This window comes from Harmonia axyridis, chromosome 3, assembly GCF_914767665.1.
Source record: "Harmonia axyridis chromosome 3, icHarAxyr1.1, whole genome shotgun sequence".
NCBI classification, from domain to species: Eukaryota; Metazoa; Arthropoda; class Insecta; order Coleoptera; family Coccinellidae; genus Harmonia; species Harmonia axyridis.
In genome coordinates, this window is record NC_059503.1 from 46,625,452 (window position 1) to 46,640,892 (window position 15,441).

Sequence of the window (15,441 nt, forward strand, 5' to 3'; positions counted from 1 at the left end):
ATTTTTCATTGGGTAAATATAGTAAGAAACTCGTTCTTCACCATCTAGATACTGTAACCACATCTAAAGAATGTGTTAAATTTCTTGGAATTTTTCTGGATGAAGGTTTAAGATGGTTCAGTCACATTGATTTGGTCTGCGGTAAATTGAAAAGTTCATTTTTCGCTATAAGTAGAGTAAGACACTTGTTTCCCATGTCATCGTTGATCAATATTTATTACAGCTTAGTATATAGCCATATATCTTACAACATCCTACTTTGGGGAAATTCTTCAGAGGTTAGTAGGGTCTTTATTATTCAAAAGCGGATTCTGCGCATGATATTTGATATAACACCAAGGACGTCTTGTAGACCAGTTTTTTCACAAAATGGTATTCTCACGCTGTCTTGTATTTTCATTCTTGAAACCTTATTATATATTAAGGAAAAAAAGAATAGCATCACAAAATTATCAAGCTTTCATAACTACCATACAAGAAGTGGGGGAGTGCTGTTTGTGCCACAACACAGAACAACAAAATTTGAAATGTCGCCCACATATCAGGGCATAAAATTGTTCAATCATTTACCTTCCCATATTACGTCTCTGAATCTTAGAGAATTCAAGGCCAGTGTGAAAGCTTTATTGTTAAGAAATTGTTATTATACTGTTGGTGAATTTTTAAACGATACATTTGATAATTATTTATGTTAACTTTTTCTTTTTTTTGTGACTTATCTCACACATAATTGTATGTCTTATGAGATCAATAAAAGATTATTATTATTATTATTATTATTATTATTATTAAGTGAGCCATTCCACATTGTTGATTTTTTTGGACTCGGATATCACGCAAGTAGCTATAATCTCCCACGTGGTAAGGTCCATTGCTGCTGTAACCACGAATGCACGATTGACTTCTGTTGTTGATTTCATTTGTTTGTTATTTTCTTCAATGTTTCTCATTCTAACACTTCTCATCGTATTGCACAGGGAAGAAAGCTTGACACAAGTGTCTAGGGAAACAACTTTGGTATAAGGACTGTTCTTATTCCCTTCTTTTTGTTTAATGAACAATTATCCAAGTAAGCCATTCCACATTGTTGATTTTCTTGGAATCGGATGTCACGCAGGTAGCTATAATCTCCCACGTGGTAAGGTCAATTGCTGCTGTATCCACAAATGCACGACTGACTTCTGTTGTTGATTTCATTTGTTTGTTTTTTCCTTCTATGTTTCTCATTCTAACACTTTTTATCGTATTGCACAGGGACGAAAGCTTGACTTATGTGTCTAAGGAAGCCACATTGGTATGAGGGACTGTTCTTATTCCGATTCCACATTGTTGATTTTCTTGGACTAGGATGTCACGCAGCTAGCTATAATCTCCCACGTGGTAAGGTCAATTGCTGCTGTAACCACAAATGCATGACTGACTTCTGTTGTTGATTTCATTTGTTTGTTTTTTCCTTCTATGTTTCTCATTCTAACACTTTTCATCGTATTGCACAGGGACGAAAGCTTGACACACGTGTCTAAGGAAACCACAAGGGTTTGTTCTCATTCCTTTTTTTCTTTTTGATGAACAATAATCCAAGTAAGCCATTCCACATTGTTGATTTTTTTGGACTCGGATGTCACGCAGGTAGCTATAATCTCCCACGTGGTAAGGTCCATTGCTGCTGTAACCACGAATGCACGATTGACTTCTGTTGTTGATTTCATTTGTTTGTTATTTCCCTCTATGTTTCTCATTCTAACAATTTTCATCGTATTGCACAGGGACGAAAGCTTGACACACGTGTCTAAGGAAACCACTTTGGTATGGGGACTGTTCTTATTCCCTTCTTTTTGTTTGATGAACAATTATCCAAGTAAGCCATTCCACATTGTTGATTTTCTTGGACTCGGATGTCACGCAGGGAGCTATAATCTCCCACGTGGTAAGGTCAATTGCTGCTGTTACCACAAATGCACGATTGACTTATGTTGTTGATTTCATTCGTTTTTTATTCTCTTGAATGTTTCACATTCTAACACTTTTTATCGTATTGCACAGGGACGAAAGCTTGACACACGTGTCTAAGGAAACCACTTTGGTATAAGGGACTGTTCTTATTCCCTTCTTTTTGTTTAATGAACAATTATCCAAGTAAGCCATTCCACATTGTTGATTTTCTTGGACTCGGATGTCACGCAGGTAGCTATAATCTCCCACGTGGTAAGGTCCATTGCTGCTGTAACCACGAATGCACGATTGACTTCTGTTGTTGATTTCATTTGTTTGTTATTTCCTTCTATGTTTCTCATTCTAACAATTTTCATCGTATTGCACAGGGACGAAAGCTTGACACACGTGTCTAAGGCAACCACTTTGGTATGAGGGACTGTTCTTATTCCCTTCTTTTTGTTTAATGAACAATTATCCAAGTAAGCCATTCCACATTTTTGATTTTATTGGACTCGGATGTAACGCAGGTAGCTATAATCTCCCACGTGGTAAGGTCAAATGCTGGTGTAACCACAAATGCACGACTTACTTCTGTTGTTGATTTCATTCGTTTGTTATTTTCTTCAATGTTTCTCATTCTAACACTTTTCATCGTATTGCACAGGGACGAAAGCTTGACACACGTGTCTAAGGAAACAACTTTGGTATAAGGACTGTTCTCATTCCCTTCTTTTTGTTCAGTGAACAATTATCCAAGTAAGCCATTCCACATTGTTGATTTTCTTGGACTCGGATGTAACGCAGGTAGCTATAATCTCCCACGTGGTAAGGTCAATTGCTGCTGTAACCACAAATGCACGACTGACTTCTGTTGTTGATTTCATTTGTTTGTTTTTTCCTTCTATGTTTCTCATTCTAACACTTTTTATCGTATTGCACAGGGACGAAAGCTTGACACGTGTCTAAGGAAACCACATTGGTATAAGGGACTGTTCTTATTCCCTTTTTTCTTTTTGATGAACAATAATCCAAATAAGCCATTTCACATTGTTGATTTTCTTGGACTCGGATGTCACGCAGGTAGCTATAATCTCCCACGTGGTAAGGTCAATTGCTGCTGTAACCACGAATGCACGACTGACTTCTGTTGTTGATTTCATTCGTTTGTTATTTCCTTCAATGTTTCTCATTCTAACACTTTTTATCGTATTGCACAGGGACGAAAGCTTGACACACGTGTCTAAGGAAACCACTTTGGTATAAGGGACTGTTCTTATTCCCTTCTTTCTGTTTAATGAACAATTATACAAGTGAGCCATTCCACATTGTTGATTTTCTTGGACTCGGATGTCACGCAGGTAGCTATAATCTCCCGCGTGGTAAGGTCAATTGCTGCTGTAACCACAAATGCACGACTGACTTCTGTTGTTGATTTCATTTGTTAGTTTTTTCTTTCTATGTTTCTCATTCTAACTCTTTTCATCGTATTACACAGGGACGAAAGCTTGACTTACGTGTCTAAGGAAGCCACATTGGTATGAGGGACTGTTCTTATTCCCTTTTTCCTTTTTGATGAACAATTATCCAAGTAAGCCATTCCACATTGTTGATTTTCTTGGACTCGGATGTCACGCAGGTAGCTATAATCTCCCACGTGGTGAGGTCAATTGCTGCTGTAACCACAAATGCACGACTGATTTCTGTTGTTGATTTCATTCGTTTGTTATTTTCTTCAATGTTTCTCATTCTAATACTTTTCATCGTATTGCACAGGAACGAAAGCTTGACACACGTGTCTATGGAAACCACATCGGTATAAGGGACTGTTCTTATTCCGTTCTTTCTGTATAATGATCAATTATCCAAGTAAGCCATTCCACATTGTTGATTTTCTTGGACTCGGATGTCACGCAGGTAGCTATAATCTCCCACGTGGTGAGGTCAATTGCTGCTGTAACCACAAATGCACGACTGACTTCTGTTGTTGATTTCATTTGTTTGTTATTCCCTTCAATGTTTCTCATTCTAACTCTTTTCATCGTATAACACAGGGACGAAAGCTTGACTTCCGTGTCTAAGGAAGCCACATTGGTATGAGGGACTGTTCTTATTCCCTTTTTTCTTTTTGATGAACAATTATCCAAGTAAGCCATTCCACATTGTTGATTTTTTTGGACTAGGATGTCACGCAGCTAGCTATAATCTCCCACGTGGAAGAGTTACTTTATAAACAGTTGTTGAAGTGGTATTTCTAGTGGAAAGTTTCATGTTTAGATAGTTAATTGTTTGAATATGGAGGTAATTTTTTTAATACTAGCTTAGGGTTATTTTCATTTATTCGAATATTTTCAAATATCAGTTATATTTTATGTAGTTAGGTTTTTTTTATTGGTTTATGAATTTTCAACTTTCTTAACGAAAAATTTATTACAATTCAAGAAATTTCGACTTTTTAGTTTCTTTTCATGTTTTCTGGAAGTCATAGACTACTCCATTCAATGAGAAGTTGCAGTTTTCCTTAGTTGAAGTTTTTCCTCGAAAACTCTTCAAGTATAGAGTTTGCTTGAGACCCCTCTCTTTTTATATCTACGTAAAATTGACTGAATGAATAAAAAAATATAGATTTTTCTAAAAAACTTTACATTAGATATCTATAGGAATCTCTTCAACTTATGAACCGTTCAGCTTATACTCAAGTATTGCCATATTGCTGAAATTATCATCAACCAAGCTATCTGATAATGCAATAATATACTGGGTGTGCCGTTTGAAATAAGTAGGTAGTAATCTGAAATTGTTCAAATTTTCAGCACAAAATTATTATTAGTTTTCCATAAACAATAGCCATCGCGGTGAATCACCCTGTACATCATTATCATTCAGCCTTCTGCTTCCACTGAGGGATATAAATTTCGCCTTACTGGTTTATGACTGTTTTGCAATTATCTCTGGCCAAGCGTTTTTATAGACTATTTCAAGGGACTTTGGATATACTATATACAGAAATATTATAATTTCCAAAATGATTTCCACTATTATATTGTAATTTTTTTTTTTTCAGAATCTACATTTCTTGGAGTTAACTCAGTTAGAAGAAGAAGAGGTATCATTAATAATATATTATTTACCAATTCTAGTGAATACAAATTACCCTGTAGTGTTAAACAAAAATTTTCTGCAAGTAAGTATAGAGATCTTAAAAGAATTATTCATGGTCAATATGAATATGTAATATAATAATGAATCAACTAATATCAACTTTTTCAGAAAATGAGTGTAAAAAATCTGTAATCAACTACAATGGATTATCAATTACAAAACCTTTTATCCAGAATGAGATGACAGGAAAACATTCGAAACCTTCAACTCCCCCTAGTTCAGCTGTAAAAACAGTTGGAATTAATGCAAGAGATAATACAGAGATAATCAAAAATGATACAATTTCCAATAGGACAATTGAAAAAATTGAAAGTAGCATCTCGAATAAAAATGAATCTAAAATTGAGGAGCCCACAGTAAATGTATGGAAAAAATCATGGGCTAGTCTATTTGATGAAGATGTTAAAACAATATCGAATGAGAAAATAGACAATAAAATTAATGATTCACATGTAACATCTTTAAAACATACAAAAGTAGTCAAAAAAATAGATTCAGCCACTCATATGTTAGGAGGTGAGTTCAAAACCATATCTTTTTTTATATATTTATCTTACTTTCAACTAACAATTTGCTTACATCTACTGTAGATAATTATTTTACTTAGTTGAACCCATTTTACTCGATGAAAAGTGGAATGCTTTGGTTTTCACCTACAGATATCAGTGAAAATTCAAGTTTCTATCATGGTTAGTAACATTTTTAAATTTTCAGAATTTCTCAAGAACTATTAAATTGCTGGGACGCAAACCAGTTTTAAACCCAGGTGTTTACGAAACAAAAGTAATTTTTGTTATATAAACTCAATATTACAAGCCTTACTTGCTTGCCCACCACTTTGTAATCTCCTCAAACGGCTATCAGAGAACTTCACTCACAATAATGCACTGAAATCAATAACAATGAGTGAAAATATGTAAGGATAAATTAATATAATTTGCAACTTTGATTGAATAACAATTTTATATATGTTTTTCCATTATTCAACTAATCCAGGTGTAAATTTATGAATAACTTCGATAATCTGCCCAATGTAAGACGCAAGTCACGTTCAAAAAAGAAGAACAAGAAGCAAACTTTCGTCAATATAGACAATGGCAATTCGTTTAAGGCCTCATCGTTTTATACGATGCTAAACGGAACACGTAGCGATTCTTTCCTTGTTGAAGGCCGACAAGAAGACGCCGAAGAATTCTTGGGCCTTCTGTTGAATGGACTCAATGATGAAATGATGGGAATAATGAAATTGATTAGCCATGACGAAAATATTCAAGCAGCTAAAAAAGAAGTGAAAATAGATGTGGATGATTGGAAAGTTATTGGTCCTAGGAACGAAGGGAATGTAACAAGAGAAATACAAATGGACAATACACCGATTAGTGATATATTCGGAGGACTTCTCTGTTCAAGAATCCATAAAACCGGAGACGAAACTTCAGAAAATATTGAACCATTCCTAACATTGCCATTAAATATTAAGAAAGCAAATAACATAGCTGAAGCATTAGAAGGCCTTACAACCAAGAACAAACTAGAGGGTCTGACATCATCGAAAACGAAAGAAACGGTTGAAGCATGGCAGCAAGTGATGATAGAGAAGTTGCCTGTAGTTTTAGTATTACATTTGAAATGCTTCGAATACAGAATGAATGGCTGCACTAAAATAATGAAGACTATAGAATTTCCCATCAATCTGCAGATTGATTCTAAAATATTATCTGGAAGGACGAATACTTCAGCGGAGAGACAATATAAATTAATATGTGTAGTATACCATGTAGGAAAGGAGGCCAGCTATATGCATTATATAGCAGATACTTTCCATTCGGGGTATAATACATAGTTGAGGTTTGATGACTCCAAAATAAACAGAGTTACGGAAGAAGATGTTCTTAAACGTCAAGGAGATAGAGTTCCTTATTTATTATTTTATCGAAGGAGTGATACGGTGTGAAGTGTAAAGATTCATTGATAAAGTTGTTAATTTGTACAGATTAGATTTAAGGATGCTGAACATTGTAATATTTTTCTGTAGTTTCATGAGTAATGCCATGAATTGTATTTCGGGAGAATATGATAAATTGACTATACAATGTTATATATATATATATATATATATATATATATATATATATATATATATATATATATATATATTTATATATGTATATAAAAAATGAATATTATATTTTAATAAACGAACTTTGTATAAATGTAAAATTTTGTTTGTTTTTTTTAAAGAAATTTCTTTTCCTAAAACTTGAATTAAATTTTTGCAAGAACTACGATCTCAGAAAGGAAAAGAAGGTCGTCTCCGTAAAAATTCCAATAAACCATTAATAGTATTAGCTATTTCAGGATTTTGGACTCTTTATTCCTTTTTCTTTGCTCTTGAAATCAGGTGAATTTCGCTCAATGTAATAAGAAAAAACTTGACCAAACTTTATAACTTTCCCCTGTGTTCAGCGGCGCTACGTTCTCCTACTTCTGTAACCTAGATAAATGAGGATATTTTGGAAGATCGTACCTCATGCACTCGAATCATGTAATTTTTTTTTATTTCACAAAAATCACAAATATACCAGTCATGAACTCTGAATTAACCTATATCTATAATGACCCAAAACAAAACACTCATTAATTTCCGTTTTATAACCTATTATTCTTTTTCCTGGGTCAGAACAATTTTTTTGGAGAATTCTCGTCTCTGATTACTATAAAATTTCTTTCTTCTATTGGTCCTCTAATTCACTTGAAAATCAAAACTTAGTTGAATAATTACTCAAAAAAAAGTTCTGTCCAAGGTCAAATTGGATTTCTTTGAATTTTATCATCCTGGATATTAGACATGAGAACTCAGAATATATTGAATTTCTCTCATACTACAGTTAAAGGTCTGTGCTTATAATTTACATCTGGTGTACGCTAATAGTTTCGATTGTCTGGGATACCAACTATTCAATGGCATAGGCCTCGATTTGGTAACATTTTGGATGTTCCACCATTTACTAATGTACATGCCTAAAACCTCTAGAATTTGCTTCTGAATAAGGATTGGTCAACTCTATTCAATTCTTTTACATTTTTAGACCTCAGATTTAAAAGAATAGAAAAATTCGTCGTTTCGCAATTCAGAATCAAACAATGAATAATTGACCAATGAAATAGAGTAATGTCTAGAAATGACAATGCATATGAAATATGAAAGCAAGGTTTCAAATGAATGAACTCTGCAATCGATTAAAAAGACGGCATTTAATTTCGATTGTAGAATCTTATATTGTCATTATTAGAACTCTTTATTGCTAAATTCATATGTTAGAATCTTATATTCAATTTTTATATTTTTTTATTTATAAAATCCCAATTCTATTCATGTTTCTTCGGTCGAATACCAGTTTCTACTATGAAATGAATAATTACAATTCAATTGTATCTATGAGGGACTGTTCTTATTCCCTTCTTTTTGTTTAATCAACAATTATCCAAGTAAGCCATTCCACATTGTTGATTTTCTTGGACTAGGATGTCACGCAGCTAGCTATAATCTCCAATGTGGTAAGGTCAATTGCTGCTGTAACCACAATTGGACGGCTGACTTCTGTTGTTGATTTCATTTGTTTGTTATTTCCTTCAATGTTTCTCATTCTAACACTTCTCATCGTATTGCACAGGGACGAAAGCTTGACACACGTGTCTATGGAAACCACATTGGTATAAGGGACTGTTCTTATTCCCTTCTTTCTGTAAAATGATCAATTATCCAAGTAAGCCATTCCACATTGTTGATTTTCTTGGACTCGGATGACACGCAGGTAGCTATAATCTCCCACGTGGTAAGGTCAATTGCTGCTGTAACCACAAATGCACGACTGACTTCTGTTGTTGATTTCATTTGTTTGTTATTTCCTTCTATGTTTCTCATTCTAACACTTTTCATCGTATTGCACAGGGACGAAAGCTTGACACACGTGTCTAAGGAAACCACTTTTTTTTGTTTAATCAACAATTATCCAAGTAGGCCATTCCACATTGTTGATTTTCTTGGACTCGGATGTCACGCAGGTAGCTATAATCTCCCACGTGGTAAGGTCAATTGCTGCTGTAACCACAAATGCACGACTGACTTCTAATGTTGATTTCATTCGTTTGTTATTTTCTTCAATGTTTCTCATTCTAACACTTTTCATCGTATTGCACAGGGACGAAAGCTTGACACGCGTGTCTAAGGAAACCACTTTGGTATAAGGGACTGTTCTTATTCCTTTTTTTTTGTTTGATCAACAATTATCCAAGTGGGCCATTCCACATTGTTGATTTTCTTGGACTCGGATGTCACGCAGGTAGCTATAATCTCCCACGTGGTAAGGTCAATTGCTGCTGTAACCACAAATGCACGACTGACTTCTGTTGTTGATTTCATTCGTTTGTTATTTTCTTCAATGTTTCTCATTCTAACACTTTTCATCGTATTGCACAGGGACGAAAGTTTGACACGCGTGTCTAAGGAAACCACTTTGGTATAAGGGACTGTTCTTATTCCCTTCTTTTTGTTTAATGAACAATTATCCAAATAAGCCATTCCACATTGTTGATTTTCTTGGACTCGGATGTCACGAAGGTAGCTAGAATCTCCCACGTGGTAAGGTCAATTGCTGCTGTAACCACAAATGCACGACTGACTTCTGTTGTTGATTTCATTTGTTTGTTTTTTCCTTCTATATTTCTCATTCTTACACTTTTCATCGTATTGCACAGGGACGAAAGCTTGACACACGTGTCTATGGAAACCACATTCGTATAAGGGACTGTTCTTACTTCATTTTTTCTGTATAATGATCAATTATCCAAGTAAGTCATTCCACATTGTTGATTTTCTTGGACTCGGATGTCACGCAGGTAGCTATAATCTCCCACGTGGTAAGGTCAATTGCTGCTGAAATCACAAATGCACGACTGACTTCTGTTGTTGATTTCATTTGTTTGTTATTTCCTTCAATGTTTCTCATTCTAACACTTTTCATCGTATTGCACAGGGACGAAAGCTTGACACACTTGTCTAAGAAAACCACTTTGGTATGAGGGACTGTTCTTATTCCCTTCTTTTTGTTCAATCAACAATTATCCAAGTGAGCCATTCCACATTGTTGATTTTCTTGGACTCGGATGTCACGCAGGTAGCTATAAGCTCCCACGTGGTAAGGTCAATTGCTGCTGTAACCACAAATGCACGACTGACTTCTGTTGTTGATTTCATTTGTTTGTTATTTCCTTCTATGTTTCTCATTCTAACACTTTTCATCGTATTGCACAGGGACGAAAGCTTGACACACGTGTCTAAGGAAACCACTTTGGTATAAGGAACTGTTCTTATTTTTTTTTTGTTTAATCAACAATTATCCAAGTAGGCCATTCCACATTGTTGATTTTCTTGGACTCGGATGTCACGCAGGTAGCTATAATCTCCCACGTGGTAAGGTCAATTGCTGCTGTAACCACAAATGCACGACTGACTTCTAATGTTGATTTCATTTGTTTGTTATTTCCTTCAATGTTTCTCATTCTAACACTTCTCATCGTATTGCACAGGGACGAAAGCTTGACACACGTGTCTAAGGAAACCACTTTGGTATGAGGGACTGTTCGTATTCCCTTCTTTTTGTTCAATCAACAATTATCCAAGTAAGCCATTCCACATTGTTGATTTTCTTGGACTCGAATGTCACGCAGGTAGCTATAATCTCCCACGTGGTAAGGTCAATTGCTGCTGTAACCACAAATGCACGACTGACTTCTGTTGTTGATTTCATTTGTTCGTTATTTCCTTCTCTGTTTCTCATTCTAACACTTTTCATCGTATTGCACAGGGACGAAAGCTTGACACACGTGTCTAAGGAAACCACTTTGGTATAAGGGACTGTTCTTATTCTCTTTTTTTTGTTTAATCAACAATTATCCAAGTAGGCCATTCCACATTGTTGATTATCTTGGACTCGGATGTCACGCAGGTAGCTATAATCTCCCACGTGGTAAGGTCAATTGCTGCTGTAACCACAAATGCACGACTGACTTCTAATGTTGATTTCATTTGTTTGTTATTTCCTTCAATGTTTCTCATTCTAACACTTCTCATCGTATTGCACAGGGACGAAAGCTTTACACACGTGTCTAAAGAAACCACTTTGGTATAAGGGACTGTTCTTATTCCCTTCTTTTTGTTCAATCAACAATTATCCAAGTAAGCCATTCCACATTGTTGATTTTCTTGGACTCGAATGTCACGCAGGTAGCTATAATCTCCCACGTGGTAAGGTCAATTGCTGCTGTAACCACAAATGCACGACTGACTTCTGTTGTTGATTTCATTTGTTTGTTATTTCCTTCTATGTTTCTCATTCTAACACTTTTCATCGTATTGCACAGGGACGAAAGCTTGACACGCGTGTCTAAGGAAACCACTTTGGTATAAGGGACTGTTCTTAATCCCTTCGTTTTGTTTAATGAACAATTATCCAAGTAAGCCATTCCACATTGTTGATTTTCTTGGACTCGAATGTCACGCAGGTAGCTATAATCTCCCACGTGGTAAGGTCAATTGCTGCTGTAACCACAAATGCACGACTGACTTCTGTTGTTGATTTCATTTGTTTGTTATTTCCTTCTATGTTTCTCATTCTAACACTTTTTATCGTATTGCACAGGAACGAAAGCTTGACACACGTGTCTAAGGAAACCACAAGGGTTTGTTCTCATTCTAATTGATGAACAATTATCCAAGTAAGCCATTCCACATTGTTGATTTTCATGGACTCGGATGTCACGCAGGTAGCTATAATCTTCCACATGGTAAGGTCAATTGCTGCTGTAACCACAAATGCTCGACTGACTTCTACTGTTGATTTCATTCGTTTGTTATTTTCTTCAATGTTTCTCATTCTAACACTTTTCATCGTATTTCACAGGAACGAATGCTTGACACACGTGTCTAAGGAAACAACTTTGGTATAAGGACTGTTCCTATTCCCTTCTTTTTGTTTAATGAACAATTATCCAAGTAAGCCATTCCACATTGTTGATTTTCTTGGACTAGGATGTCACGCAGCTAGCTATAATCTCCCACGTGGTAAGGTCAATTGCTGCTGTAACCACAAATGCACGACTGACTTCTGTTGTTAATTTCATTCGTTTGTTATTTTCTTCAATGTTTCTCATTCTAACACTTTTCATCGTATTGCACATGGACGAAAGCTTGACACACGTGTCTAAGGAAACCACAAGGGTTTGTTCTCATTCCCTTTTTTCTTTTTGATGAACAATTATCTAAGTGAGCCATTCCACATTGTTGATTTTTTTGGACTCGGATGTCACGCAAGTAGCTATAATCTCCCACGTGGTAAGGTCCATTGCTGCTGTAACCACGAATGCACGATTGACTTCTGTTGTTGATTTCATTTGTTTGTTATTTTCTTCAATGTTTCTCATTCTAACAATTCTCATCGTATTGCACAGGGACGAAAGCTTGACACACGTGTCTAAGGAAACAACTTTGGTATAAGGACTGTTCTTATTCCCTTCTTTTTGTTTAATGAACAATTATCCAAGTGAGCCATTCCACATTGTTGATTTTCTTGGAATCGGATGTCACGCAGGTAGCTATAATCTCCCACGTGGTAAGGTCAATTGCTGCTGTATCCACAAATGCACGACTGACTTCTGTTGTTGATTTCATTTGTTTGTTTTTTCCTTCTATGTTTCTCATTCTAACACTTTTTATCGTATTGCACAGGGACGAAAGCTTGACACACGTGTCTATGGAAACCACATTCGTATAAGGGACTGTTCTTACTTCATTCTTTCTGTATAATGATCAATTATCCAAGTAAGTCATTCCACATTGTTGATTTTCTTGGACTCGGATGTCACGCAGGTAGCTATAGTCTCCCACGTGGTAAGGTCAATTGCTGCTGAAATCACAAATGCACGACTGACTTCTGTTGTTGATTTCATTTGTTTGTTATTTCCTTCAATGTTTCTCATTCTAACACTTTTCATCGTATTGCACAGGGACGAGAGCTTGATACACGTGTCTAAGAAAACCACTTTGGTATGAGGGACTCTTCTTATTCCCTTCTTTTTGTTCAATCAACAATTATCCAAGTGAGCCATTCCACATTGTTGATTTTCTTGGACTCGGATGACACGCAGGTAGCTATAATCTCCCACGTGGTAAGGTCAATTGCTGCTGTAACCACAAATGCACGACTGACTTCTGTTGTTGATTTCATATGTTTGTTATTTCCTTCTATGTTTCTCATTCTAACACTTTTCATCGTATTGCACAGGGACGAAAGCTTGACACACGTGTCTAAGGAAACCACTTTTTTTTGTTTAATCAACAATTATCCAAGTAGGCCATTCCACATTGTTGATTTTCTTGGACTAGGATGTCACGCAGCTAGCTATAATCTACAATGTGGTAAGGTCAATTGCTGCTGTAACCACAATTGGACGGCTGACTTCTGTTGTTGATTTCATTTGTTTGTTATTTCCTTCAATGTTTCTCATTCTAACACTTCTCATCGTATTGCACAGGGACGAAAGCTTGACACACGTGTCTATGGAAACCACATTGGTATAAGGGACTGTTCTTATTCCCTTCTTTCTGTAAAATGATCAATTATCCAAGTAAGCCATTCCACATTGTTGATTTTCTTGGACTCGGATGACACGCAGGTAGCTATAATCTCCCACGTGGTAAGGTCAATTGCTGCTGTAACCACAAATGCACGACTGACTTCTGTTGTTGATTTCATTTGTTTGTTATTTCCTTCTATGTTTCTCATTCTAACACTTTTCATCGTATTGCACAGGGACGAAAGCTTGACACACGTGTCTAAGGAAACCACTTTTTTTCGTTTAATCAACAATTATCCAAGTAGGCCATTCCACATTGTTGATTTTCTTGGACTCGGATGTCACGCAGGTAGCTATAATCTCCCACGTGGTAAGGTCAATTGCTGCTGTAACCACAAATGCACGACTGACTTCTAATGTTGATTTCATTCGTTTGTTATTTTCTTCAATGTTTCTCATTCTAACACTTTTCATCGTATTGCACAGGGACGAAAGCTTGACACGCGTGTCTAAGGAAACCACTTTGGTATAAGGGACTGTTCTTATTCCTTTTTTTTTGTTTGATCAACAATTATCCAAGTGGGCCATTCCACATTGTTGATTTTCTTGGACTCGGATGTCACGCAGGTAGCTATAATCTCCCACGTGGTAAGGTCAATTGCTGCTGTAACCTCAAATGCACGACTGACTTCTGTTGTTGATTTCATTCGTTTGTTATTTTCTTCAATGTTTCTCATTCTAACACTTTTCATCGTATTGCACAGGGACGAAAGCTTGACGCGTGTCTAAGGAAACCACTTTGGTATAAGGGACTGTTCTTATTCCCTTCTTTTTGTTTAATGAACAATTATCCAAATAAGCCATTCCACATTGTTGATTTTCTTGGACTCGGATGTCACGAAGGTAGCTAGAATCTCCCACGTGGTAAGGTCAATTGCTGCTGTAACCACAAATGCACGACTGACTTCTGTTGTTGATTTCATTTGTTTGTTTTTTCCTTCTATATTTCTCATTCTTACACTTTTCATCGTATTGCACAGGGACGAAAGCTTGACACACGTGTCTATGGAAACCACATTCGTATAAGGGACTGTTCTTACTTCATTTTTTCTGTATAATGATCAATTATCCAAGTAAGTCATTCCACATTATTGATTTTCTTGGACTCGGATGTCACGCAGGTAGCTATAATCTCCCACGTGGTAAGGTCAATTGCTGCTGAAATCACAAATGCACGACTGACTTCTGTTGTTGATTTCATTTGTTTGTTATTTCCTTCAATGTTTCTCATTCTAACACTTTTCATCGTATTGCACAGGGACGAAAGCTTGACACACTTGTCTAAGAAAACCACTTTGGTATGAGGGACTGTTCTTATTCCCTTCTTTTTGTTCAATCAACCATTATCCAAGTGAGCCATTCCACATTGTTGATTTTCTTGGACTCGGATGTCACGCAGGTAGCTATAAGGTCCCACGTGGTAAGGTCAATTGCTGCTGTAACCACAAATGCACGACTGACTTCTGTTGTTGATTTCATTTGTTTGTTATTTCCTTCTATGTTTCTCATTCTAACACTTTTCATCGTATTGCACAGGGACGAAAGCTTGACACACGTGTCTAAGGAAACCACTTTGGTATAAGGAACTGTTCTCATTTTTTTTTTGTTTAATCAACAATTATCCAAGTAGGCCATTCCACATTGTTGATTTTC